The sequence below is a fragment of the Harpegnathos saltator genome, unplaced genomic scaffold, assembly GCF_003227715.2.
Source record: "Harpegnathos saltator strain DR-91 unplaced genomic scaffold, Hsal_v8.6 scaffold779, whole genome shotgun sequence".
Classification (NCBI taxonomy): domain Eukaryota; kingdom Metazoa; phylum Arthropoda; class Insecta; order Hymenoptera; family Formicidae; genus Harpegnathos; species Harpegnathos saltator.
Genome location: NW_020230625.1, coordinates 209,114 through 236,074, shown reverse-complemented (window position 1 = coordinate 236,074; position 26,961 = coordinate 209,114). Strand labels below are relative to the sequence as shown.

At 44.1% G+C, this 26,961-nt stretch overlaps 1 protein-coding gene across 6 annotated transcripts in view; it reads right to left on the bottom strand.

Moving 5' to 3' along the window:
* HDAC4 (histone deacetylase 4) overlaps window positions 1-26,961 on the bottom strand; it is a 218,179-nt gene that overhangs the window by 102,523 nt on the left and 88,695 nt on the right. For 4 of the 6 annotated variants that reach the window (XM_011154150.3, XM_011154153.3, XM_011154151.3 and 1 more), the window contains exon 1: window positions 117-656. The exons of the other annotated variants lie outside the window; for them this stretch is intronic. The gene's annotated coding sequence lies outside the window, so the exon portion shown is untranslated. Of the gene's footprint in view, window positions 1-116; window positions 657-26,961 lie in introns of those variants that run through there. 6 annotated transcript variants of the gene reach the window in all.

Genomic DNA, 26,961 nt, shown 5'->3' with positions numbered 1-26,961 from the left:
TCATTGCGACACCGCTCTCCGCGAAATCGCGAAAATATGGCGGCCGAGCGGCGAGAACGTTTCTCGAACGGTCCCGCTCGCGCGAGCGCGAAAAGTGCAAGTTTCTCTCCGTTTACCTGTGCGAGCGAGACGCTCGGTGTATCCGCGCTCTATCCCGGCTTTCCGTCCAGCACTGCCGTTATTCCCAGTGCGAGCGAGACAGCGACAACGACGACGACGACGATACTTGGCTCGAATCCGCCGCTCGTTCACGTTCCCCGTTCTCCTTACGGCGTGCCGCGAGGAGAAACTCGCCTCTCTTCACACGTTCTCTCGCGATCTCACACACGGCTCAACGACGAGCACGACGACGAAGACGCAACTGTCACCGGCCACGACGACGGACAACGGCTACGACGGCGACACACCGAGGCGCAATAAACGCGCGCACCGCCGCGCCGCGGCGAGCAACGCGCGGCGTAACGTCGCTGCAGCCGGGAGACGCGCTGGCGACGGGCTGCTGCTGCTGCTGCTGCTGCTGCTGCTGCTGCTACTGCTGCTGCTACGCGAGGAGAAGGTCGCATCGGCGATGACGACGATACCGACGACGCGCAACTCGGAGCCAACGTGGATTCGCAGCGCGCGCCGCACCAGAGAGAACTGCCGCGCCGCGGCCGCTCCACCGCCTCGTCCGCTCCCCCCACCCCACCCCACCCCGCTTCGCGCCACACTTGACGCGCCGCCGCCGACCGGCGCGCCGCACAACGGCCGCCGCCGCAGACTCGATTATTTATAGAGACCCAGCATTGTTGTGTCCACGCGCTCTCCCGCCAGGGCCGTGCGAGCGGGGCTCCCGCGGGGGCCCCGTGTATCCTCGCGACGAACTCGCCGCTTCCACGTCAACTCGCGGTAGCTGAGCGCGATGTAGGGTTGCCAGATGCGAAGTAACTATTTCCGGGACATTTTGTAGGCGACGGTTGAAAACGGTTGGTTGTTAGATAATTTTAGTTAAATTTGAGAGATGGAGGGGTAAGACGGTTAACCCTTTGAAACATACATTTCTCTGTTCAACAGTTTTTCATGAAAATTTGGATATCATGGTTTTTGGTGTCGCTGATTATGAATCCGCTGTCGGAATTTCGAAATTCAAGATGCCGGATCCAATATGGCGGACCAAATTTTAAAAGATTTTCGATTTTCATGAAAATTCGTACATAGGGGTTTTTGGGGTCGCTGATTATGGATTCGCTATCGTCTGTGTACAAAAGGAAGAAGCTTTGTGGCCGCTCAAAACAAAAATAAAAAGTCTAAAGAAATGAAATAAGAGAAAACAAAAAATTATGAAAGTATTAAAATAAAAAGAATAAAAAAAAGAAACGAAAAGGACAACGACAAAAAACAAAACAAATAGCAAAAAGACAAAAGATAACTAGAGAAACTAAAAAACAACAAACAGAGAAATAGAAACAAAATAAAAAATAAGACAAAAATCAAAATTTTCATAAGTAAAAAGACATTTTTTAGATTTTTTTTTAATTTCCGGCATTGGATGCTGTTGTTTATCGGATTAGGTTGGCAAAACTGCTCCAATTCTGACAGCGGATTCATAACAGTAATCTTGAAAATTTCTATACACCAATTTTCACGGAAATCGGAAATTTTTTAAATTTTGGCCTGCCATTATGAAATTCCGAAATTCCGTCAGCAGATTCATAATTAGCGACTTCAAAAACCCTTGAATGCAAATTTTCATGAAAAACTTTTGAATAGAAACATGAATCTTCAAAGTTTTAAAAGTTGTTGCATATACGCAACACTATGCCGCAAAGGATTAAGAGATGTCGCTGTATTTGCAATAAATAAATGCGTGAATTAAGTACCAGCAGAGAGAAGTTTAGACATAAACCGTGCGATTGAATTTTTTTTACCTTTTTCTGCTACATAAATGGCTTGCTTGACATCAATTTTCTCAGATGACGCGTCAAATTTTTTGACCTTATAAATCGCGGTGACTGCTCCCATATTTCTCTGTAGTATCCAGTTGGAAATATGAATGTTACGATTGTAATTTTGTTCAAAATTCTAACTCTCCGAGACAGAAGACTTTAATTCCGGGACAATACCCGGAAATTTCGGTCATCTGGCAACCCTAGCACGAGTTGCGTTGCGATTCGCACGTGTAACGAGAGGCGCGGAGGCTTCACATCTCCCTCCGAAGCGGGGATTGAGATTTGCTTACCTCGACGCGCCGAGATCCGTCGTCTACGCTGTATAGCGAGTCTCGTCTATTTTTTTCTTTTTTTTTTTACAAATTTCTCGCTCTTGACAACCATCCTGCGGAGTCCCTCCTTTGTTCTGTCGCGAGAGATGCTCGCGCGACGCGCGTCCCTCGTGCAAATGATCGACGAAGGATCGAGGCGAGCGCTGATGCAAATGCGCATCGCAAACGTGCCTTGCGATCAAGTGGGCGGTTCGCTTTGTACGTCATGCTATTCAACTGTTTCCTCGTCGCAAATAGATGTGCCCGATTAATCACGGAGACCGCGAGACCCCAAGGGGCTCGCCTTATTACGCGCTTGAAAGATCGATATTTTTCCCGCGGCTGATATTTATATCCCGATCGGTCGCCCCGGCCGCTCTCGGTCGCGCGTCTCTGCCCACGCGAGAGTCATAATACGTCCACCAACGCGGTACTTAGGCAACGCTTACCGCCACCGTGCAGGGAGCCGCGAAATTTCTGGCATACCGTCGCCGCCGATCTTCCGCTTGCACAGCATCGCTCGCGCGATGCATGCGCGTCGAGAGATCGGAAGCGGCTGCCATTCTGGGTTTCTCCTGCCGCTCGGATTTTCCCGAGGCCTTCGGCAAGCCGTAGCGGTTTCGATGGAAAGTTGGGTTCGACAAAAACTCGCGTTCGAGCTCGAAATATCAATTCGAGATCTCCGACGAGGTCGAAATATTATTAGGAAAATCGGAAAGTTCCGTCCATCTAGCGGCAAGTAGCTATAACTAGAACTGTCGTTAACCTCTCTAATGTCTAAACGAAGCTTAATGGTTTGTTTTGATATCTGTCAATAACATTCAGTACATAAAGGTATACGTTTGCATCAACAACATTGCTTTTTACCGCATCGAAAATGTCGAAATTTCAGCCAAATAAGCGTCATTTGCGCGAAGTGTTAATCTTTTGCTTCAATTGGAAGAAAACTGCAGCTAAAGCTCATCGAATGCTTGTAGAAGTTTATGGTGATAATGCTTCTTCCGATATAACATGCAGATAATGGCTTCGACACTTTATTCGAAGACGAAGAATTGCAGGCAATTCAATTGGTGGACGAAGACCGGGTGGATGTCAAACGCAAAAGCAACTCGCAGAAGCATTAAATTGTGTTCCATCTGTCATTTCCGATCGTTTGAAAGCCTTAGGGAAGGTTTACAAGAAAGGAAAATGGGTCCCCTATGAACTGAAGCCAAGAGACATTGAAAGGCGAAAAACCACCTGCGAAATTCTGCTTGCTAGGCAACAAAGAAAGGGGTTTTCACATCGTATCATCACTGAGGATGAAAAATGGATTTATTTTGACAACCCCAAACGTCGAAAAACTATCTGCGATCCCGGCCAACCTTCAACATCGACGCCAAAGCGGAATATCCACGGAAAGAAGGCAATGCTCTGTATTTGGTGGGGTCAGAAGGGTGTGCTGTACCATGAGTTGTTGAGAAGTGGTCGAACAGTCACATGGGATCTCTACAGAGAACAAATGATCCGTTTGAGCCGAGCATTGCACGAAAAACGACTAGAATATGAAACGAGACAGCACAGAGTGATTTTGCTTCGTAACAACGCTCACGTCACAAAATCTGTCAAGGACACGTTAGAAGCACTTCGCTGGGAAATATTACCCCATGTAACTTATTCACCAGACTGTGGCCCTTCCGACTATCACTTGTTTCGGTCGATGGCACACGCACTTGCTGACGAATGCTTCAATTCTTATGAAGACCTCGAAAAATCTCTGACTGGGTCTTTGACTGGATAGCCTCCAAAGATGAGTAATTCTTTCGCCGTGGAATTCGCTTGCTGACCGAAGGATGGAGAAAAGTCATCGCTAACGATGGACAATATTTTGATCGATGTACTTTTTCATTTTGTTTCTTAAATAAAGTCATACGTTTTGCAAAAAAACAGACGGAACTTTCCGACTGACCTAATACAAGGCTTCTCCAAAGAGAAACGCGCATCTCTCCCCTCTCTTCACTCTGGGAGCTCCGATGAAATGCGCAGCGAACGTGCTCCGATGCGACAAATCTGAATGGATTAAAAATGCATCGCTCTTATCGTGAGCTCGTGGGCGCTGCGGCCGGCTGCTTCCGGAAGCCCGCCCTTATCGCCGCGGCCCTTTGTTTTCCCCGCCTTAATTCACCGAAATCGCGTAATAATCAGCGACCATGTCGCTGACGTTAATGACACTGTACTGATTACGCTTATCGACTCGTGCGCTCGTGATACACGAGGGAAAAATATACTAGACTACGCATCATCTTTCATTCAGAATCTCAGTTATTATTGGCAGCTCTGATTGTTAGGGGTGTGATATAGTTTTGAGGTTTTTGAGGTTTTCTTCTCCAAAACCTAATTTACTTAAACAAGATAACGAACGAATGTCTCAAAATATTTTCCTCCGTTTTCTACAACTTTTTCCCATCTTTCTGGCAAGAGAAAGATTTCGCGACGATAAAAAGTTTCTTCTTTGGAGTTGATTTAATTTTTAACAAATTTTCGCACTTGAAGATTCAAAGTTGTGAAAGTATGTATCCTCTAGAACATGCCGCGTCGACCATAACAAGCGATAATCGAATGGAGCAATGTCTGGAGAATATGGATTCTGAGGGAGAACAGTACTCGCAAAATAGACGAAAAGAGTCCTTATAAACATGGGTCGAGAAATTAATTAATATTGTCGGAGCTGTGAAGAAATGTTTGCTCTAATAAAAGTAAATGACTTGCTCGCTTCTGCTGCACGAGCATGCATAAAACGCATCTCTGCCACTTTTTGATCAGAGTAATATGATGTTAAAAGGGACGTTTTTGGGGGATTACTTCAAAGCACGATACTCTTCACCGACAAATAAAAAATACACAAATTACATCAAAGAATGGAAAAGCGCGAGTGAGTCACTCGCTTTGATTGAAATAAATTCACAAAAAATTCCGACAACATTATTAGAAACGTGATTTAGTTTTGGCAGCTTCTCTTCTCAACTGATATACTTGATAACTGATAACAAGATAACGAACGGATATCTTAATCAAAATATTTTCCTTCGTTTTCTACTTTTACCCATCTACCTGGCAAGAGATGGATTCCGCAACGATAAAAAGATTCTTCTTTGGTTGATCCAATTCTCAACAAATTTTCGTACTTGGAAATTCGAGATTGTGAAAGTGTGTATCCTCTAGAGCATGTCGCATCGATCATAACAATCGGATAATCGGATGGAGCAATCGGTCTGGAGAATACGGGGGTGCGGTAAGACTTGCCATTCCAGCTCTGATAACGTTTGCTTCACTGATAATGCAACTTGAAGTCGAACATTGAGGTCGTGAAGAAAGATCACTTTGCGTCGATCACTCGCAATTGGTGATCGTTTTTGGCTCACTTCAATTTATATAATTGTTGTCAATAACGATCAGCGCTGACAGTTTCATTCGGATTCAACAGTTCATAATACACAACACCTTCTTGATCCCACCAAGTGCACAGCGATATCTTTGAACCATGAATATCGCGCCTCTCGAAATAGACCTTGCTGATTGACCCGGATCAACCCATGATTTTTTTCATTTGGGATTATCGAAATAAATCCATTTTTCATCCCCAGCAGCAATTCGACACAAACAACTCTTCATTTTTTGTCTGACGATCAACGAAATGCAAATGTTCGACCGGTTCACAATAGCATTTTCCGATAATTGACGTGGAACCCATTTTCCTTCTTTGTGACTCCTTCCCATATCATGTAAACGTTTGCAACTGTTGTACGATGTTGTACGATCAACATTTAATGCTCCGACAAATTCTGAAGTGGATTATGCCGGATCTATATCCGATAATGCTTGCAAACGTGCATTTTCAAACATTTTGCTTGTCCAGAGCAATCTTTGTCGTTAATACCGAAATCACCACATTTGAGTCGTCTAAACCAATATTTATACAATCTTAATTGATGGAGCAACATCACTGCAACAAGTTTCTACGATCTTCAGCCGCCGTTTTCTTCCGATTAAGAAACAAAAGCAACGCATGTCGAGAATGCTCCTCTAGGAAGCTGCATTTTGAAGATGGTATTAACACAACTTTTACTGCGCTTATTGTTACTAAATGACTACATATCACGGATTAATATTAAAGCATTGAGAAACAATAGCTGTGATTGGAATGTCTTGGACGAGACTGACATTAGTGCCAACCCTCAAAACTCAAACCCTCAAATCACACTCCTAATAATTCCACTCCTAAACGAGGTCCAGAAACGTCGATCCTCCTTCTCGATCATCCATTTCCTTTCCAACAAGAATCTCGGTCTTGAAGATCGCCCGGATCGCCCGATCTATCGTTCGAATCGGCGATTCCGTGCATTTCGTAAAGGTCGCGCTTATTGTTGCGCAATAGACAGGCTCGGTCCCGGGACGAAAGTGCCAGCCGATGACGATCTCTCGATGGCGTTGTTCGCGTTGGTCGCTTAAACGGGAACATTGTATCATTCGTTCGAGATTGATCAAGTCGCTGCGCGACACAGCTTGGCCCAAGATCGCTCCTTCTGACGCAATATTGACGACGATTGCGGCGGCGGCGGCCTCCAGTAATTTGCATTTTGTGAAAAAACATCGGAAGAAAACAGCTGAAGAACAACCGAGTTCTACGGACAAAAGTTGCCAAATCGGGTATAACGACGGAGGAGGAGGGGGGAAGGAGAGGGGGGGAGCCAAGTCTTATCACCCTGACGAATACTATTTGCCGCTATAAATATGGAGGAAAACCCCTTACGTCAACCATGCTGATAAACAAAGCGAACGTTCGCCGCGTGTCCAGGCGGACGTCGGAAATACAGGTGAAGGTAAAAATATGCGATAATCATTCCGTCCACGAGCGCGCCGTCGTGCGTGCAACTTTTTATCTTATCGTCCTGCGCACGCTCACCTACATTTCGACGTTCGCGCGCGACCCGCGCTCGCCGTCGTGAAATCTTTACGATTCCCCGGGAAGCGAGAAGACGAGATCTTTGTGTCTCGACAGATCTGCGTCTCCGTTCTCTCCCGTCGTGTCGGTATTTACGCGCGAGTTGACGCGTATTCCCGCGTATCTCCTCTTCCTCCGCTCTGCGCCCTCCTTCCCCCTTCCTCCCCCCTACCCTGGGGATGTGCGCCGCCGTCTAGCACAGGTGGTTCCCTTCTCGCGCAAAGTCCCGCACAAACTCGATAATAACCGCGCGACTCGATTACGAAGTGTCGCGCAGCGCGAGGAAAGTCGCCGCGATACGCCCCTCCTCTCTCTCCCTCTCTCTCTCTTTCATTCGTGATATACCGCGTTTTCGACGAGCGCGCGCGCCTCCCGTCCCGGATCTAATTCGATCGCTGATGGAATCCTTTTTTTTTCAGCCGACGTCTAAAAAAAAGAGCCATCCCCCAATCACGTGCCGCCTTCCAAAAATAGTAGGCAAGGTCACGTTGCGGGTTTCCCCTTGCCCGCTCGCTTGCCTGCCAACCCTCGCCCGCCGGTCGCCCTAAACTCTATCGATCCATCGAGCTGGATACCATTAAACACGCTCGCCGGATGGAGTGTAATTCGCCCCTCCCCCGCGAATACATGGTCGTTGATCGCGAACGAAAGGGGGGCTACCCATCAACGGGAAACCGAAAATCAGCCCGACCCGGCGAGGCGACTAGCGATTTCGCTCTCGGCGTCGCTCTCGCGATCTCGCTTCGAGTGCTCGGCGTCGAGATAAAATCGATAAGGAGCGCGAAGGTGTTGCGTCACGTTGCGAGAAGGCTGCGGGAATTAAGTCGGCTGCTTCGCCCACTCGCGACTTGGAGGAACGTCTCCCCTCCCCTCCCCTCCCCTCCCTCCTCCTCCTCCGCCCGGAGAGAAGGGAAGAAATAATTTCTTCGACAGGGGAGAAAGTGTGCTACCCCCGCATTGAAGATGCGCCTCGCGACGAACGTACGCGAGGACGACGACGGAGTAATTTGAATGCGGCGTAGCCGGGCGCGAATAGCGAATAGCGTAATTTTGTGCAAAAGAACGTGCAAGCAACGCGGACGGTTCTAATACATTCACAGAGGTGCTCGTTGCTTCGAGGCTATTTATAGCGGACCGCTCGATATGATGTACCGACTTTATTTTTAGCTGCTTACCTAGCTACGCGGCCCTTTCACCCCTTCGGCGTGACACTCCGACCGCCGAGCATGCGAAAATGCCGTCCGCTTACCTAAAACAGAAAAGCGGCCCGAGTAGAAAAATTAATAGGGCTCTGGTAAGGGCCTGATTACTTTTCCCTGACATTAATCGGGCCCTAGTAGGGATAGAAAGACAAGAGCCCAAAGGTGTGTAACAATAATGGTTTAATGAGTCCTTATAAGACTCATAGAAGGTCCTTATAAGGACCTTCTAAGGCGATATCAATATAATTATTAGAGCCTTCAATCATTAATAGAGCCTTACAAGGAAATATTTTTATTATTGCTTGAGTGAAAATATCTTTCCGTTCTTTTTATTCCAAGAAATTTAAACTATAATTTCATTATTTCTTTATAATCTTGTTAGTGTACAATAAAAATTTTTTATTTTAAAAATATAGCACACTTGACAATAAAATATAGCATTTTTGCACATAAAAATCCTGCTACTGTTTATATTAAAGTTTGCTGCATTTCAAAACAAAGGCAATACTAGAAAAATTCTTGGAAGAGACTAATGAATGTGGCAAATAATAAAACTAATAAAATTTGTTTTTAATTGCGGTATAATTAAAAAATCTTTAAAAGAAAAGCCAAATAGAACGTACCTACTAAAACAATACTAAACTATGACAATTTTATTGCGCGCTTCAGATCTTATTAATTTTCTATAACAAAACTTGATTTTGTATATCTAAAAAAGCACCCTTTCTTAAAAGATCCTTCTAAGGCCCGTATCAGTTTTTCATGTTAAAACTATTTCGTAAAATCTAAGACATCTTCCTTCTAATTCTTCTAAGCCCCTTCTTTTTCCAAGAACCGAACTTTTTCCTATCAAAACCTTATTTCGTAAAATCTAAGGCATCCCTGAAAGATCCATCTCTGGGCCTGATGTGGTAATAATGAGACATCCCTTTTTAGGGCATCCTACTTTCAGCCTTATCGGAGCCTCATGCTTCATGAGGATGGCCCTAACAATTTTTTGCTCGGGGGGCGTCTTTCTCGTGACTGGACATTTTGCATTTCGTAAAGAAGAGTCGTAAGGCGCCGGACGAGATGACGTGGACTCCTGCGTGTCATTCGTGAGATCTCATCTAAAACGCCGTCGAGATTGGCTTAAAAACATTTGCTATGAATTACCAATGTCTTTCGCCACAAATCTCACTCTTGCAAATGCTCGGCGAGCAGGAGGATCAATAAGGACGTTTTTCTGCCCCCACACACAGGATTTTCAAAAAACACCTTTTTTCCTCGAAATTATATAATCATCAGGAATGTCAGAAATATTATTAGGTGAGAAAAACTCGATCCATAAGGCTAAAATTCATTATTAGTCTGGGTTTATCACTGTCTAAGCCTTTTCCATAATTAATCAGTGGACTGATAAAATATTTTCGCTCATTATACTCTTCTCTGCCATTATATTAATGTCATTTTAGACTGCGACAGGCGGATCAAAGTCCCGAATCGTCTGTGATCCTTTTAGAAGTTTTAATCTCTTTTTACTATATTTGTTATTTTTAGAAGTTTTAATGTCTTGTTTTGGTCTTAAATTTTATCTTGCTTTTTACTTTTTGCTTTGTTTTCGTTTTTTATTTTTGTTTATTTGTTCGTTTTTTCTTTTTCTGGGGGAGAGAGCATATCAAACACTACCGATCGTGACTTTTAAGCATTTTCAGACGATAATCGCTCAGTATTCGACGATTCGACCTTCGTCCCGAAGGTGAAGGTGAACACTTGGTGAAAAAATTAATTTTTTATTACTCCTGATATATATAGCTGTTTATCTGACATATAGATGCCAATAACGAACAGGTGATCACTATTAATTGCTTACTGAAGGTTTAAACCTCGCCACCTCGTCAAGGTTGTGATCATTTTGGGAGTGTTTCTTTCTTCCTTTTTTTACTTTATTTGTTATTGTGCACATTTTAGTTTCTCTTTTTTGTTCTATTTTTTTATTTGCTTTTTATTTTTCGTTTCGTGTTTGTTTTCTATTTTTGTTTGTTTGTTTGTTTCCTTTTTTGGACACGATGCTTCTGTTTTTATTTATTTGTTTTCTTTTCTTGGACACGATACTACGATCGTGACTTTTAAGCGTCTTCTGACGATAATTGCTCAGAATTCGACGATTACTCCTCATCTTTATCCGTCCATTAGGACGGAAATAAAATGGGCAGAATCATTTATACTATTTTCAAAACATGATTTATAAAATGACGTAAGTATGATGGCAGAGGTATAATGAGCGAGAACATCTCATCAGTATTTATCGGTATTTATCAATCATGAAAAAAAGAACTCTGATGTATCGAAATAACTAATTTTTATATTTATAGCTTAACAGATTGCGTTTCTTTTTAGCCAATAATTATTTTTGACATACCTAATGTTCATACAACACAAAGGAGTGAGTTATTTCTTGAAAATGTCCTGTGGGGCCGAAAGAACCCTCTTCCTATATGATCGTCACTGCAGTTTCAACGAGTCATTCTCGCGTCGATAAATTGCAATTCGATTATTGCAAAATTCCGAGATTATGCATGCGGATTTCAATTTCTGACCCGTACGAATTTTCGCTCCGGCCAAACTCTCGACGAGAAGTTTCGGATTCGCGCTTTCTCTCCTTCTCTCTCTCTCTCTCTCTCTCTCTCTCTCTCTCTCGTAAGCTCACGTCGAAAGCAAGGCGCGAGCTGTCTCGATCTCAGCATGAGGTCGTCCGGCGCGTATAAATACGCGTCTTTAAAAAGCCGACCGTTCTGCTTTTAAAAAAACCGCGGCATCTCGGCGTAGACAGGGCGCTTTCGGGGTGGCTCGTGTTTCTACGAAGCGACCCGAGTAGAAAAATTAGTTGGGCTCTGGTAAGGGCCTGATTATTTTTCCCTAACATTAATCGGATCCTAGTAGGGATAGGAAGACAAGGACTTTACAAGATGTGTAACAAATGTTTTAACGGGTCCTTATATGGCAATATTATAAAGGACTTATAAGGTAATATCAATAGAGTCTTATAAAGCAATATTAGTAGGGCCTTATAAGGAAATATTTTTCTTATTGTTTGAGTAACAATATTCGTTCTTTTCATTCCAAAAAATTTGGACTGTAATTTCTTTATTTCTTTATAATCTTGTTGGTATAGAAGAAATTTTTATTTTAGAAATATAGCATACTTTACAATAAAATATAGCATTCCTTACACATAAAAATCCTGCCACTGTTTACATTACAGTTGGCTGCATTTAAAAATGAAGGCAATACTAGAAAAACCTTTGGAAGAAATTAATGAATATGGCAACTAATAAAAGTAATAAAATTTATTTTTAATTGCGGTGTAATTAAAAAATCTTTAAAAGAATCAGATAGAGCGTACCTACTAAAACAATACTAAACTATGACAATTTTCTTATACGCTTCAGATCTTATTAATTTTCTATAACAAAACTTGCTTTTGTATATCTAAAGCATCCTCTTAAAAGATCCTTCTAAGGCCCACATCAGTTTTACACATTGTTAAAGCGTTATTTCGCAAAATCTAAAGCATCCCTAAAAAATCCTTCCAAGGCCCTTCCCAGCTTTCCCTATCGAAGCCTTATTTATTAAACCTAAGGCACTTCTAATAAATCCTTCTAAGGCCTTCATCAGTTTTTCTTATCAAAGCCTTATTTCGTAAAATCTAAGGCATCCATAAAAGATCCTTCTAAGGTCCTTATCAATTTTCTCTATCATGGCCTAATCATATTTATTAAACCTAAGGCACTCCTAATAAATCCTTCTAAGGCTCTCATCAGTTTTCCTTATCAAAGCCTTATTTCATAAAATCTGAAGTATCCGTAAAAGATCCATCTCGGAGCCTGATGTGATAATAATGAGGCATCCCTTTTTAGAGCATCCTACTTTCAGCCTTATCAGGGCCTTATGCTTCACAAGGATGGCCCTGACAATTTTTTGCTCGAGGAGTCGCTTGCGCTCGGCGGGCTGGGAAGCGTACACGCTATATCGCGAGGGAACCGACTCTCGATATTCACGTGTCGGAGATTTCGTCGTGAATGGTGACGAAAGTACGCTTGGCTCGCAACTCACGATGTTAACGAGCAGCTCCAGGTGTAAAAAAAAAGGAATGCATAAATCGCCGAGTTTTGAATATTCCAACAAAAATCCCGTACCAATCCCGTCCCGTCGCGCTCGAGCTCGTTGAATTCATTTTTTTTCCTTCTCTTTTCCTTCATCTCATCCCGTCGAGGAAGACTCAGAATGCGCGTAATTTCGGGATAATTATGCGCGCCGATGACTAACGCGCGCATTTCATCTTCACCGCCTCGTGTGTAGGTTTTGCGTCGCATTTAGCCGCGCGCGCGAGTGTGTATATGTGTGTGTGTGTGTGTCTGCAAGAAAGACAGAACATACACGTGACACGCCACACAATCTCCTCCGCGAGTAAATTTCCATTTACAATTCTGTATCCGGACCGGCGAAATTGATTACCGCGCGAGCTGGTGTAACGGGACGAAGGAGCAGCATCCTCGCGGAGAGTGGCTCGGTTAGGCAGGCACTCTCCTCCCCGCGCCAGTACCGCGCGCACATATGTGTACTAGTACGAAAATAGTGACCGGCTCGTTCGAAAATACCGAGCGCTAAAAATACGGATAAAAATAAACGTCCGCACGTGTAAAAACACGCATTAATATTCGCCGCTCATCCGACCAGCCGACGTTTCCATGCCGTCGTGTTGGAGTGAGAACCATTGCGGGGGAGAGAGAGAGAGAGAGAAAGAGAGAAAGAGAGAGAGAGAGAGAGAGAGAGAGAGAGAGAGAGAGAGAGAGAGAGAGAGAGAGAGAGAGAGAGGGAGGGAGGGAGGGAGAGTGGAACAAAGACGGATACGAGAGCTGATGAGGGGAAGAGCGAGGAGGGAGGGGCAGGAGGAAGAGGAGGGTAAAAATCTACGCGGCGGACAAAGCGTGTGGCGGGCGACGAGGCGAGGAAGACGAAGGAAGATGAAGCGTGAGAAGAGGCGAGAAAAACCGGCAAGAGAAAGTGCAGGGCGATCTCTTCGCTTGGGAATCTTTAAACAAATTCTCTCTCTCTCTCTCTCTCTCTCTCTCTCTCTCTCTCTCTCTCTCTCTCTCCCCCTTCTCGCTCGCTCTCTATTTCTCTTCCGTCGCAACGATACTCGCCGGACGTCTTGACCAAAATAATCTCGGAATCGTGTCCTAAATTCCACGAGTAGCTTCCTGATCAGTCGAGTGTTAACGCGGAAAAGAGATCGATCGAGACGAGACGACGAAGAAAGAACACACATACGATCGAGTATAAAATCGAACTGGCCGACACGCGCAAATATATCACACACGAATTTACAATCGCGTCGCACTTGCGATAAGTTTCTCGATCGGCCGCTCGCGAAGAGGACCACTTGCACGAATCTCTTTTCTCCCGTTGGCTGGCGAAGAAAAAACCGGCAATCTCCAGTGATTCTCTCCGAGGTAACCACTTCGGGGAAGGGGGGAATAGGAAGAGGCGAGGCCTCGACGTTCGTAATTCGTGGCACTCTCGTATCGCGCTTATCATGATCACTCGTCGGTCCTCCCCCTCCTCCTCTTCCCCGTTGCGAAATTCGCGCAACTGCGAGCACGAACAGGGAGAGAGAGAGAAAGAGAGAGAGAGAGAGAGAGAGAGAGAGAGAGAGAGAGAGAGAGAGAGAGAGAGGAACTTGACAGAAAAATCGCCGGGCGAAAGAGCGGCCTGGCGCCATCGTGACAGCGCAAGGCGGCGGCGCCGTCTTTTCTGACTCACGGGAGACACGACGAAAAAGACAGCACAATGCGACGGAGGGTGGCGACCGCCGCCGCCGCCGCCGCCTCCGAGCGATCGTGGTGTTGCTAGGGGAGACCCTGATATTTCGCGCGTGACCCATAATCGCGGGACGCTGCCTCGCGAAATGCGCCAGTGCGTCACCCGCGCCCGAGGCGACGAAGCGTCCTGATGTTGTAACATCCCGAGTCTCTCTCCCTTTCTCTCCTTCTCTCTCTGTCTCCCGAATGTTTATTAACCCTTTGAGGCATAGTGGTAAGTATACTTACCACCTATTTATTCTCACATTTTCATGAAATATTTCATATTTGAGGGATTCTTGTCGGGTTTTTTGCGTTTTTTCTTATATAATCTTCTCATATAATGTGGGAACATATATGAGAGGTTGGGAAGTGTTTTGCATAAGTTGTCCATTTATTATAAATAAACAACGTATAAAAAATACACATTTTTACAGAAAAAAATCATTTTCTACGAACTATGAGTGAATATTTTGTTCAAAATCAAAATTTGGGGGTTTTTGGGTTGCTGACTTACGAATCAGAGGTCCAAATTCCAAAAATTAATTTTCCAAGATGGCGGATTCAGGAAGGCAGGTCATAAAATTTTTATTAAATTAGCTAAAATTGCACTCTGGTTAGTTTTTGAGGTCACTGATTACGAATCTGAGGTCCATATTCTAAAATTCATTTTCCAAGATGGCGGATTCAAGAAGGAACGTCATAGAATTTTTATTAAATTAGCTAAAATTGTACTCTGGTTAGTTTTTGAGCTCACTGATTACGAATCTGAGGTCCAAATTCTAAAATTTATGTTTCAAGATGGCGGATCATAAAATTTTTATATGATTAGCTGAAATTGTACTTTGGTTAGCTTTCAAGGTCGCTGATTACGAATTACTGATATCACCGAAATTATCGCGATTTTTCATATTTGTGGCCGCCATTTTGAATCCGCCATCTTGAATTTTGAAAATCTGATAACGGATTTGTAATCAGCAACTCCAAAAAGCCCACAATACCCATTGTCACCGAAATTATCGCGATTTCTTATTTTTACATCCGCCATCTTAGATCCGCCATCTTGAATTTCGAAAATCTAATAACGGTTTCGTCATCAGCGACCCCAGAAACTCCAGTATATAAATTCTCATGTGATTCGGATCTTCTGAAAAATACGTGCCTTAAAGAGTTAAACGGAGCGGGACCGGAAATATCCCGAGAGAAGTCGAACGTATTTACATCTTGAGAATAAAGCTTTCGCAGGCCTCTGCTCTTCGCAACGCGGCTTCTTGCGGACGAGAGAGCGATCAATCGGCCACAGTCGGACCGATCAACGCGGATAAGTAAGAAGAAAAGAGTCAAGAGACGCAATCCTTCTACCGTGGAAGGGTAATTTCTCTATTTCCAAAGGGAGCTTCGTCATCCTCGTCGTCGCATTGCGAATACGTCCCGACGATGAGGAAAATGATTTAATCGGTATAACGACAAGGGGACTCCGACGTAATCTCGCGACTTTGCCGGATAACGGGGGAATTAAGCGAACGCACGCATACACACATATGCACACACACACACACACACACACACACACATAGACCAGCACCTTTCCGTCGGCTTCTCGAGCAGCTAGCACGGCGGATCCATTCGTTCCCGCCGGTGTACGGCCGTCAGCGCCGTCATCGTCGTCATCGTCGTAGGTTAACAGGTAGGGACTGTTCCGCCACTCCCGTCGCTCGATCCGCCGGGGGAGGCGGTCAGGGGGGAAGGTGCGGAGAGCCCGAGCTATTTATAGCATCGTAGGTCTTTCGTGGGAGGACCGAGTGGGACGAGGCTGCGCGACGACCGACGGCGGTGGCGGTGGCGGCGGCGGCGGCGGGCAGGGAAGTGGAAACGTGTCAGGGGTGGTGTTGGAGGAGTCCGAGGGAGACGGCGGTAAGGGTCTAAAGAGGAGCAGAGAGGACAAGGGGAGGATGCTCGCGCGCGCGCGCGCGCGCGCGAGAAAGAGAGAGAGAGAGAGGGAAGGTGGGGGAGGAGAGCGCAGGAGCGAGAGGAGAAGCGGAGGCCAGAGGGGCGAAGGTAAGGGGTGAAGAGGAAAGCGAAGGGCGAGGAGGGACGCGGGAGGTGATGGCCGCTATAAATAGAACCGGCACTCAGCCCGTGGACTCTTCTGGGGTGACCTTTGCGAGAGAAAGAGGGGAGTGAGCAGGAGAGGGGCAGCGAGGGAGGGAGAGAGAAAGAGAGAGGCTACGTCGGCTTCCACGACGCTATTAGGCTAGGTTATTGGTTCGCCCTCGTCTCCTCGCTCTTTCTCTATCTATCTCTCTGCTGGGTTGGGCGCCACCGGCCGCGAATCTGGGTTATGTTTACTACCCCCGTCTGGCCTCCCGGCGGCCCTGTTTCGCGCCTGGGTCGCACGCGCGCGCGCGCGACGGCGCCGCTTTCCTCGCGAAAACGTCGCGGCTGCTGACACGCGAGAAGCATGTTCCGCGGATGTACGCGTGTACTTTGGATCCATGTTCGTGCAGCCTCGGCCACTGGAGCCCGACAGCAAATGAGGGGAGCATGAGACTAGGATCGCCTCGAGGACTCGCAGAGATGCGTTTTCGATCGGCGCGAGTCTATGCGTGTCGTATGCGTTGTTCACCTCGCGACCTTAAATTTTCACCTATTGTTCTTCTCGTTCGCTTCAATCCCCGAGGACACACCCACCAAGCGGATTCGCAGCGTTAACCTGGAGAATCTGTCCGTGAATCCCTACGTGAGAGATGTGGAGAATTGCTAAATCTTATTAAGAGATTGTGAGTGTACATTTTGTAGGATCCAAGGAGAGAGGGAGGGGATGGGGGAAGAGAGAGAGAGAGAGAGAGAGAGAGAGAGAGAGAGAGAGAGAGAGAGAGAGAGAGAGAACGGATAAGGTAAGTTCGGGATAAATGGACATAGGGAATAGATGGTCAATTGCTATAATTTTGTTAATATTTTGTTAATATGCTAGGCGTCAGCGCTGATCGGGGTCAGTTGTGAATTGGATGTACCACGAATAAGTGTTTCATCCTGATGGCCAGAAACACTGCTATTATGAGTAAATAAATGTTTTATGTTTCTAGTAACTTCCAAAATGTTTCATACGTCGGAAAAATACCTTGTGAATACGGTTTATTTTGAGTTACAACATTAGACCTGGGCTTAAACGGCTAAAAAACATCATATTTTCATATTTAACCTCGGGATTCGTCACCGAGACTACGCGTGACGTTTCACGCGGTATACGCATTTTTACGCGAACTCTCCAAATGGGGATAGATGGTCCATTTTTTTCAGGGTTAGATGGGCAGCCTACTTAGTGAGAAATAACAAGCAATGGACATACATCGGATCGACATTTTCTAGATATATATATATATATATATATATATATATATGTATCTATTCGAGTGTCATTTTTCCCTGGTACCTAACATTAACCCTTCATTCCGCACTTCTTATAAATGACCATTAATAATTATTTTCATATGCAGGATTAGTCAAGGAATATAGGACAAATTTTTAAAAAAATATTTCACTTATATTTTTTTGAAAAATAATTTTTTTTGTCACTTTGCATATCTGCAAAACTAGCGCAGACTGGTGGCCAATTCTTTTTTCCCGCTTAGAGCCGCGTCTATTCAAATAAGCAAAGCAATCGGCAATGTTAAACTCTGACTGACAGCAGAGAAAATCCAGTTCAAACTCTGCTTTGCAGATGTGCAAAGCAGTGCAATGAAGGGTTAAATGTCAAACTTGTCAACACTGATCGGTCAATCGGAGTTGGATGTATACAAATAGGTGTGTTTCTTCCTGATACACAAAATACACAAAAACCCTGTTGTTATGAGTAAATAAATGTTTTACGTTTTTATGAACCTCCAAAATGTGTTTCACACTTCGGAATGATATTAAACCTAAAAATTCATTACCGAGATGACGTATGTCCAACTATCCCATGACATATGACCAACTGATATCAACCTGGACACCCGATCATCTATCTATCCCTCACGGAATATTTTTAATATTTCGTCATTATTGGCGTCCCGTGAACGTTTTTTCACAAAAACTCTCCTTAAACATTATCCTCTACTGAATGCGTCAATATGTTGTTGACCATTTATTGCAATTAAAAAAACCATGTCCATCTATCCCGGACTTATCCTATTAATAAAACGTCGCTGAGACCTGAAATAGGGGTTATGTCGGTACGATTATGAAACATCGTGCCGAGCTCGCAAAGACGGATCCGCAATCACGAGAGAAACAAAACGGCCCGACACGTGTAAATACAAAAATAAATCGCGCCGCGCGTCGAAAAAGAAACACCGACGGAGCGAACTTTGATTACCGATCTTTCCAGCACGGAAGGAACGATCGCTTTGATCAGTGGCCGGGAGCACCAAAGTAAATACGCGGTATAATACACGGAGATCAAAGCGGGCGCGTTGCCGCATTGACGAGAGCAAAAGTCTAATCAACTCACAGGTTGAAAATCGGTTATCGCGATTAAAATATTCATTTGTGCGCCGCGCGCCACCGTTTCGGCGAATTTCCCCCTTCCCCGCCCTTTTGCGTCCTGTTCCCGTTTTACACGATAATAATCGTTGCACGAGTGAACGCGCACACACACACACACACACACACACACATACTCGTAGCAAATAACACGTGCTGTCGCGGAATTCCTGTTAATTTGTCGCCGCATAATCGTATCGCGATGCAATTTGCACATTGAGCGCGTTGAAATACGACAGAAAAGCCGATCGTGAAATTGGACGGCTTCGCGCTGCTCCCCTCCCCCCATCGCTCCTCCCGCCGCGGAGGATTCAGCTAGATTGAATTATCCAGTTTCCCGATCTTTATGAATCTTCGGATACGTGTTCTCCCCCTCCCCCCTCTCTCACTTTCACTCTCTCTCTCTCTCTCTCTCTCTCTCTCTTTCTCGCTCGCTCGACGCCGGGTTTGTTTCCTCCGCATCGAGCGAAAGTGCTACTCCAAGCGCCGTTGTGAGCGAACTTCTCCATCGCTGCACGCTGCATTTCCGTCGAGATAAGTTTGCGGTGAGAAGTAGACAAAAGCGCGGGGGGAGGGAACTCGAGAACTCGGCGAGTGCACTCCCAGCGTACACGCACGCGCGCGCGCGCTCACACGTGGCGTTGACAAAACGTGGGGAGAATTATCACGCGCGATGACGACTAAATCTGCGCCGGACAACCTGTCAGTCGTACATCCGCCGTTCGTGCGTCCGGCCGTCCGACGTGGTGAGGTTTTTGGCGAAGCGTTTTGCGGAATCGAGCGTGACCGTAATCCCGTGCCAAATGCGCTCTCTAACGCGACTAACATTAGTCTCACCGGCTCCGGATGCGGAGACGCGCGAAGCACCGTTTTGGACTTGGACTTTGTCGTAAGACGCGTCGGGACGAGAGCAAACAAGCCCCGCGCGTATTATTAATATCCCATATACGTCGCGCTGTCGCACAAAAAACGCGACCACTCTCGTCGTTCAAAACGGGAGGTGATGGTCGCGGTAACGCGGCTCTTCGCAGTTGAACATCTCGGCTGGCGACGCTTCGAGTCCCGGCTAGAAATTTATTCCATGTCCTGATCAGGTTAAGGAGGGAATCCTGTCTGTAGGCCAAGAAAATGGGCTATTTTCATGAATATTTTTTTTTTTCAGAAACTAAGCGGACGATTGATTTCATCAAACTTGGTAGAAATAATAATATATATTTAACCCTTTCACTGCTGAATTAACTTCCCTTGAGAAAATTATTAAAATATTAGCAGTCCTACGTTTTTTGGGTCGCTGATTAGGAATCTGAAGTCAGATTTACAAAATTCAAAATGGCGACCATAATGTTCGAAATTGATAAAAATTCCAATTATTATTAATGATATATGGGTATTTCGAATCGCTGATTACGAATCTTTTGAGTAAAATAATATTGATAGTATGGATAAGATAGAGATACAGAATGAAAAAACTAGGAAAATAGAGCTAAAAAGTGCAAAAAAATCAAATTTCAGTCGTTTTTGTAGAAATATCTGTTTATAAAAAGAAATCTAACCTGCAAAAAAATATTGAAAAAAATATATGTTTTTGTACAACATCAGAAAAATATTTGGTGAAAATTTCAGACCTCTACATTCAATACCCTCCGAGGAATCGATTTTTCTTTAAAAAAGCATTTTTTCAACTTTGATTTGTTATAAATAATCACAAATGAATAATTGGGTATAAAATCTATTGGAGTATGTTGAACAACTATTCAGTTATCTGGAAAACTCAAATCCTCGATTAGTTCTTCAAAATTATGTGATTTATAACGCAAAATTGAATCAAGAAAAGGTGGGAAGTATACTTCCCACCTTTAACAGTGAAATGGTTAACTTATAAGAATGAATTTTTATAGTTTTATATGAGTAACAATGTAACACATACATAAAAACTAACATAATGTGTTTAGGCCCGCGCCGTTTCACGGCTCCCATGAAATCTCGAGATACGGTGGACTGGGACAAAAACGCAAATAAGGTAATTAATCTACGAACTTGCCGCTATCGTCTGAACTAGGGAAATAAAAAACGAATTACTTTTTCAATAATTTTAAGGCATTTAAAATTTATATTTAAAAAATCGCCATAAAAATCGACGGTTTTATGTTAAAAATAAATATAAAAAATTAATATTTTTTAATTTCGCTAGTTCACACGATAGAGAGAGAGAGAGAGAGAGAGAGAGAGAGAGAGAGAGAGAGAGAGAGAGACATGTTTCAAATATGTAACTATATGCTGAAGTCGATCGGTTCGTTAGTTTGTTTCAAATCGTGGGAGCCAGTTAAAGCAAAGTCATTTAAAAAAAAAACACGTTTAAAGTTTCACGTATTCAATCATATTTCTAGTACTCACGTAAGTTTCAGCCTAATCGGCAATTCCAGGTCCATATAATGAATTCTTTTCGACCTGATGAAACTTTTTTACGTTCCTAGGTCTCGTGGGATTGTTTCTACAGTATTGTATGACGAAACTTTGAAAGATCCACAGTGAGCGCTTTGATTTTGACTTGGGTGCCACTTCGAATAATAGGTTGTAACTTTCGTAATTTTCTGAATTTTTCGATACGGATTTTAGAATGGATTCTAATCAATATGTATTTTCAGAAAATGTAATAAAAAAATTCAATTTTTTGACCCTACAGACAAGATTCCTCCCTTAACATCATTTGGTATTATCGGGTCCTAAATGTTATGTAACGCAGCGTGAATATCAGGAACTTATCAAGTTACCTTATTGAATCCTCACATTTTATTTCAGATTAAAACTCCTCGGCCCAGTCAGAAACATTTGGTTCATACGACGTAATTATCAATTCAATGTTGAATTAATTACTCAAGGAACGTTAATGTGTGTACATGTTTATAAAAAAAATTACCCCTAATTTTCTCATGCCTCGCGACCGTTAGAACTGAAGGATCGCCACACGCGCACACACACGCACTCTGAAACATCGCGTGTCCTTTTCTGCACTTTGTGATTTTAAGCGAGTGTGGTCACATCATTATATTCCATATCTTTTGACCGCGGTAGATGTTGCTTAACCTTGATAATCGATCAGTACGTAGCAACCACAATGGCTCTGACGATATTTTTGAGACTGATGGTTATATAATGTACACTTATAGAATTTTTGCAGAACATTATTACGTATTAACATTGAATAGTGTAACGACGTTAGATATGCGACTAATACAATATACAAGGTGTCCTGGATCTTTTGGAAACGAAAAATTGTGAAGATTAATCAGATTAAACTGAGAAGAAAAGTCATGTACCATTTTGCAAAAATCGTTATTAAGTTAATTAATGATTAAAAACGACCGCATCTAAAGGCTCTTTTAATTGATAATTTGGAAATTTGTGTACTTATTTGCAAGATGATAGTGACAAGTTCAAGATCCAAAATTCAAAATTCTATATATTCATATGATTAGGTCATTCTGAACAAAAAAGTCCCTTATTATTTTGCAAATAAGTACGCAAATTTTCAAGTTATCAATTAAAATTTTTCTAAATGTAGTCATTTTCAATCATTAATAATTTAATAACTATTACAATTTTTGCAAAATGGTACTTGACTTTTTTTCTCAGTTTGATCTAATTAAATCTTCACAATTTCTCGTTTTCAAAAAATTCCGGACACCTTGTATATGAGCGAACCAGTATGCATGTGTGTGTGTGATTCTACGGTTGCTTTTAGATTTTTAACGAAATATCATAATGGTTAATCTCCAAACAACAAAATAGTTTAAAATAAATTCAAGGAAATCCAATGTCACGTTAATTTTACGGCTATTTTTATTGCCTATCAAGGGAAAAGGATAATCAACTGTAACTCGTTAAAATATGATAATGCAAGCCACATTAGGTACAATGAATAAGAATTTCGACAAGAACTCGATCAACTAAAACTTATTATATGATACACTAGATTGTTACATCAAGGTCCTGATATGGGAGGATCCAATCATTATAACCTTATAAAGGTCTTCCTTATTCAATTGTCACATCAGGACGTTATAAAGTCCGACTTGATTAGGATTATCCTTCACTCACCCTACTAGGTCCTTGCTAATATCAGGCGTACTTGATGAAAATTTCTAATCGAGAAATCGAGGAGCCGCGCCTTGCAAAAACGCCGCGCGGCGTCCCGAGCACTGAAAAAAAAAAAATTGTCACGGAACAAGCGAAAGTGAAAATCCGCAAATTCTACAGATATCTCGAAGCTCCGATAAGAGGGGACAATCGCGAGGGAGCCATTTCTCTCTCTCTCTCTCTCTCTCCCTTGGCCGAGCGACTAAACCGCGAGTAATTACCGCGCAATCTCGATACCGAGCGAAGTGGGGTCGTAAAAAACGCACTTCCGAGATTGAAGTTTCCGCAGGACGCGGGACGGTCGCAAGCGACGCGCGTAATGGAATGCGGCGGGTCGCTTTCATTTAGCCCGCGCGAGGACGCGCAGCGTCCGTTGAATTTTTCAACGGGGACGTTCTCGTCCGGCTGCTGCGATGTCTCCGACGTGTACGTAGGCGCGTCCGTCACTGCGTAAATGGCTAATAAACGTCCGGCGTAGTAGCCGCTTCGCCCTGCTCTCAGTCTCGATAAGAGTTGAGAATTTATTGAAACGCGCGCCCACGCTCGGGCTGAGATTTAGAGGCGCGATTTCGCCCGCGCAAGTTTAACGCGCGTTGCGTTAAACGGGAGGCGACGAAGTCGCGACGCGGCGCGGCGGGGCCAAGGGCGGCCGCATCGGCTGCATTTTTCATCGCTACGTACTGAAAGCATTTCATGCGAGCACCGATGAAAAATGCAGCAACGAGCGCAGGATGAGTAATCGATGACAACATTGGTCGGTGCTGCAACGGCCGTTCGGACAAAAATAGAAACGTCCGTGGCGCACGATCGATCGACCGGTGTTTTTGCAGGCTGCGCTTTCGCCGCGTGAATCCGAATTTTCAGGAAGCCGGGGCTCGTGTCTGGCGGTAAATTTCGATGTCACGCGAACAATCGCGTCGAAATTAGTTTCCTCGGCTATATTTCTCGCGCACTCTCGCGCGCGCGCGCGCGCGCGCCGCGGCTGCGAATAAGACGCGTGCAAAGTAGGGATCCGTAAAAAACATCGATGTCAGGTGATCATTGATGGTTACTTTTCGATGTTTCGATATTTTGCCAACAACGTAACGCCTTACGGTATATCGATGTTTTATCGATGTTTTCCTTCGGTATTCTGTCTTTACACATTTAACTCTTTCGTACTTCTTTTAGGACATACATGTCCCACTTAAGGAAAAAATCACAACTTTAAGACAAATAATTCTAATTTAGAAAGTAAATAGTTTAAAAAGGAAAGTGGAAGAAAAAAATTGCAAGATAGTACCGACATTGCAGCTAATAAAAAGAAAACACGAGTATGAGTAAATAAGAAAAACGTAAACAGTAAGAAAATTAACCAATCACAATGGATTATTCTCCTTAGAGAAGACAAGAAATAATCAACTGTCATATTATTTTTACAATCCGTAAATAAGAATTTGTGGAACCTCTAAGAATTGAGATACGTCCTGTTTATATCGTCTATTCTCATTTTTCTTGTTCTACAGCTTGTATTTTTTAATAAAAAAATCTGTGATGAGTGCGTGTTGCTGTGAATTTTTTATGTTCTGTTAACAATATTTGTTTGCGTAATTCCTATATTGCATAATTCTTTTATTATATCGTAATCTTTTATGTATTAAATAAAAACAAATTAATTTCGTATAATATACAATAAAAGAAATTAATTTTGAATAAAAACATTGATGTCAAGTAAATATCGATGTTATAGAGTCGATGTTTATCGAATATCGATATTAAGTTTCGATGTTAATTTCGATGTGAAATATCGATGTCACTATTACCAACGCGGAACCTTAGTGCGAAGCGTAGCAAAAACAAAAGAGAGAGAGAGAGAGAGAGAGAGAGAGAGAGAGAGAGAAGAGAGAGGGGGGGGGGGGGGAAACAACAGACGGCCCGCAAATTTTTAATTACGAGCCACTTCCAATCTCGACAGCAGAGTCATTATCTGTTACCGGCTCGTTTGCGATTGACTCGCTATAAATTTCAGGAGCCAAGCCGCGACCGGACGAGAGAGTCTCTCCCGTGGGTCGGCGCGTGCGAAATGCGAGCACCCTCCCCGAGAAAGGAATACGTTCGTTTCAGCACGACTTGTCTCGATAAAAAGAATAAATAGACGAAGAGCAAATGCGGAGAATTCGCGTGATAAGCAGCGAGCGGGGAGGGGGGATATCGGAGTCGTCGCGAATTTCGCAGAGCCGAGCGGCGGCGAGGTCGCGCAACTTTCTCGCGCAGCGAGAAACGAAAACGTACGGAATCGGCGTGCAACAACAGGAGGAGGAGGAGGAGGAGGAGGGTGGAGGGAACTTTCCTTCCACCCGCCCACCCACACGAACGCGCAGCGCGGCAGTCTGTGACAAAATTAGCGCAGGCACAATGCGAAGCCGCCTTCGCCCGAGAAAATAGAATTGGCAGGCTACCAAAGCCGAGTCTTGAATAGATTTGAACTATATGGATCCTTCCTCGCGCCCTCTCTCTCCTCCGTTCTCCACCCTGCGCCCCTCGCGGTGCGGGCTATCGCGGCTCTCCTCCTTGCCCGGCTCGCGCGCGCGCGCGGCCTTTGTATGATGTAACGTCTCGCTCGTTACGCGCGTCGAATTAACGCGAAAATCCGGCGCGGCCCGCCTCGTCGACGCGGCATCGGACCGCGGCGTGAAAAACTCGCGCGCCAACTACGCGTCTCTCGTTTTCACACATTTCCCCGGCCGATTTTGTCTGACCGGTAATCTCGCTTCTTCATGAATAATTTTGCGAGTCAACGACGGTATCGATAGCGACGGAGTGAAACACACGCGGGAGGTTAGGTTAGAAGTTGACCGGGACGAACTTGCGGCCGACAGCTTTCCGTATCAAAGCTTGTCTTATTTATTAAATCTAAGGCATCCCTAAAAAGTCCTTCTGAGGTCCTTCTCAGCTTTCTCTATTAAAGCCTCATTTATTAAATCCAAGGTATCCTTAAAAAAATCCTTCCAAGGCCCTTCTCATTTTTCCTTATCAAAGCCTTTTTCGTAAAGTCTAATATATCCCTAAAAGACCCATCGCGGAGCCTGATGTGATAATAATGAAGCATCCCTTTCCAGGGCATCCTACTTTCAGCCTTATCGGGGCCTCATGCTTCATGAGGATGGCCCTAACAATTTTTTGCTTGGAATATTGCGACACATCTCGCGGCAGTCGCGAGCATTCTCCGATACCAACATTAGATATCGCGCTTTGAGAAGAATGCACTCCTCCGATCAATCGCGCGCAATTCGCGTTGCGTAATCCCGCGGTCGTCAAGCGCTTCTATCGTAAGCGGCGTGTGAAGAAAATAACAAAGACTCGCGCGCGCTTGCCGATGGCTACGAATTCGTGAGAATCCTGCGAACCGACGTGAAAGGCGAGAATTCGCCGAGCTATCGGGCGGTTAAGCATTATCCGCGCGCGCGCGCGCAAGAGAGAGAGAGAGAGAGGGAGAGAGAGAGAGAGAGCGAAAATAAATGCGAAGCCGACGAACTAAACGCGGCTGCTATTTTGTATGCGTGTCTCGACGGCCGCGTGTCGGTATTAATGATAAACATACACATACAGGGTGTCCTACGGGAAGTTGCTGAAACTAAACGAGTGGTTCTCCCCTCTATGACTCTAGAACGGGTCTTAAGGTTAATGGTCATTCGCCTGAGGGTCTGCAATTTTATTCTAATCTATTGCATATTGAAACGAATAATGTGACGACGGAAGAAACAGTCTATCTTATCGAGTGCTTCTTTTCTAGGGGAAAAGTATACAGGGTGTCTCAAAATCTACGATTTTCCTTTGGGGTGTGAAATTCTGAGTCGAAAGTTCCTCTTCCATTTTTTCCTTCGACCATTAATAATAAAATTATAAAACGAGGAATGTCGACCAATGGCGCGCACGACTGTCGCGGGACTTCGCCCTATGCTGGCGCCGAAATTTGTCTTTATTCGATGATATCAAATAGCTCATTTATCATCCATTTGATGAGCTAATTGATTTATCATCATTTTTAATCAATAA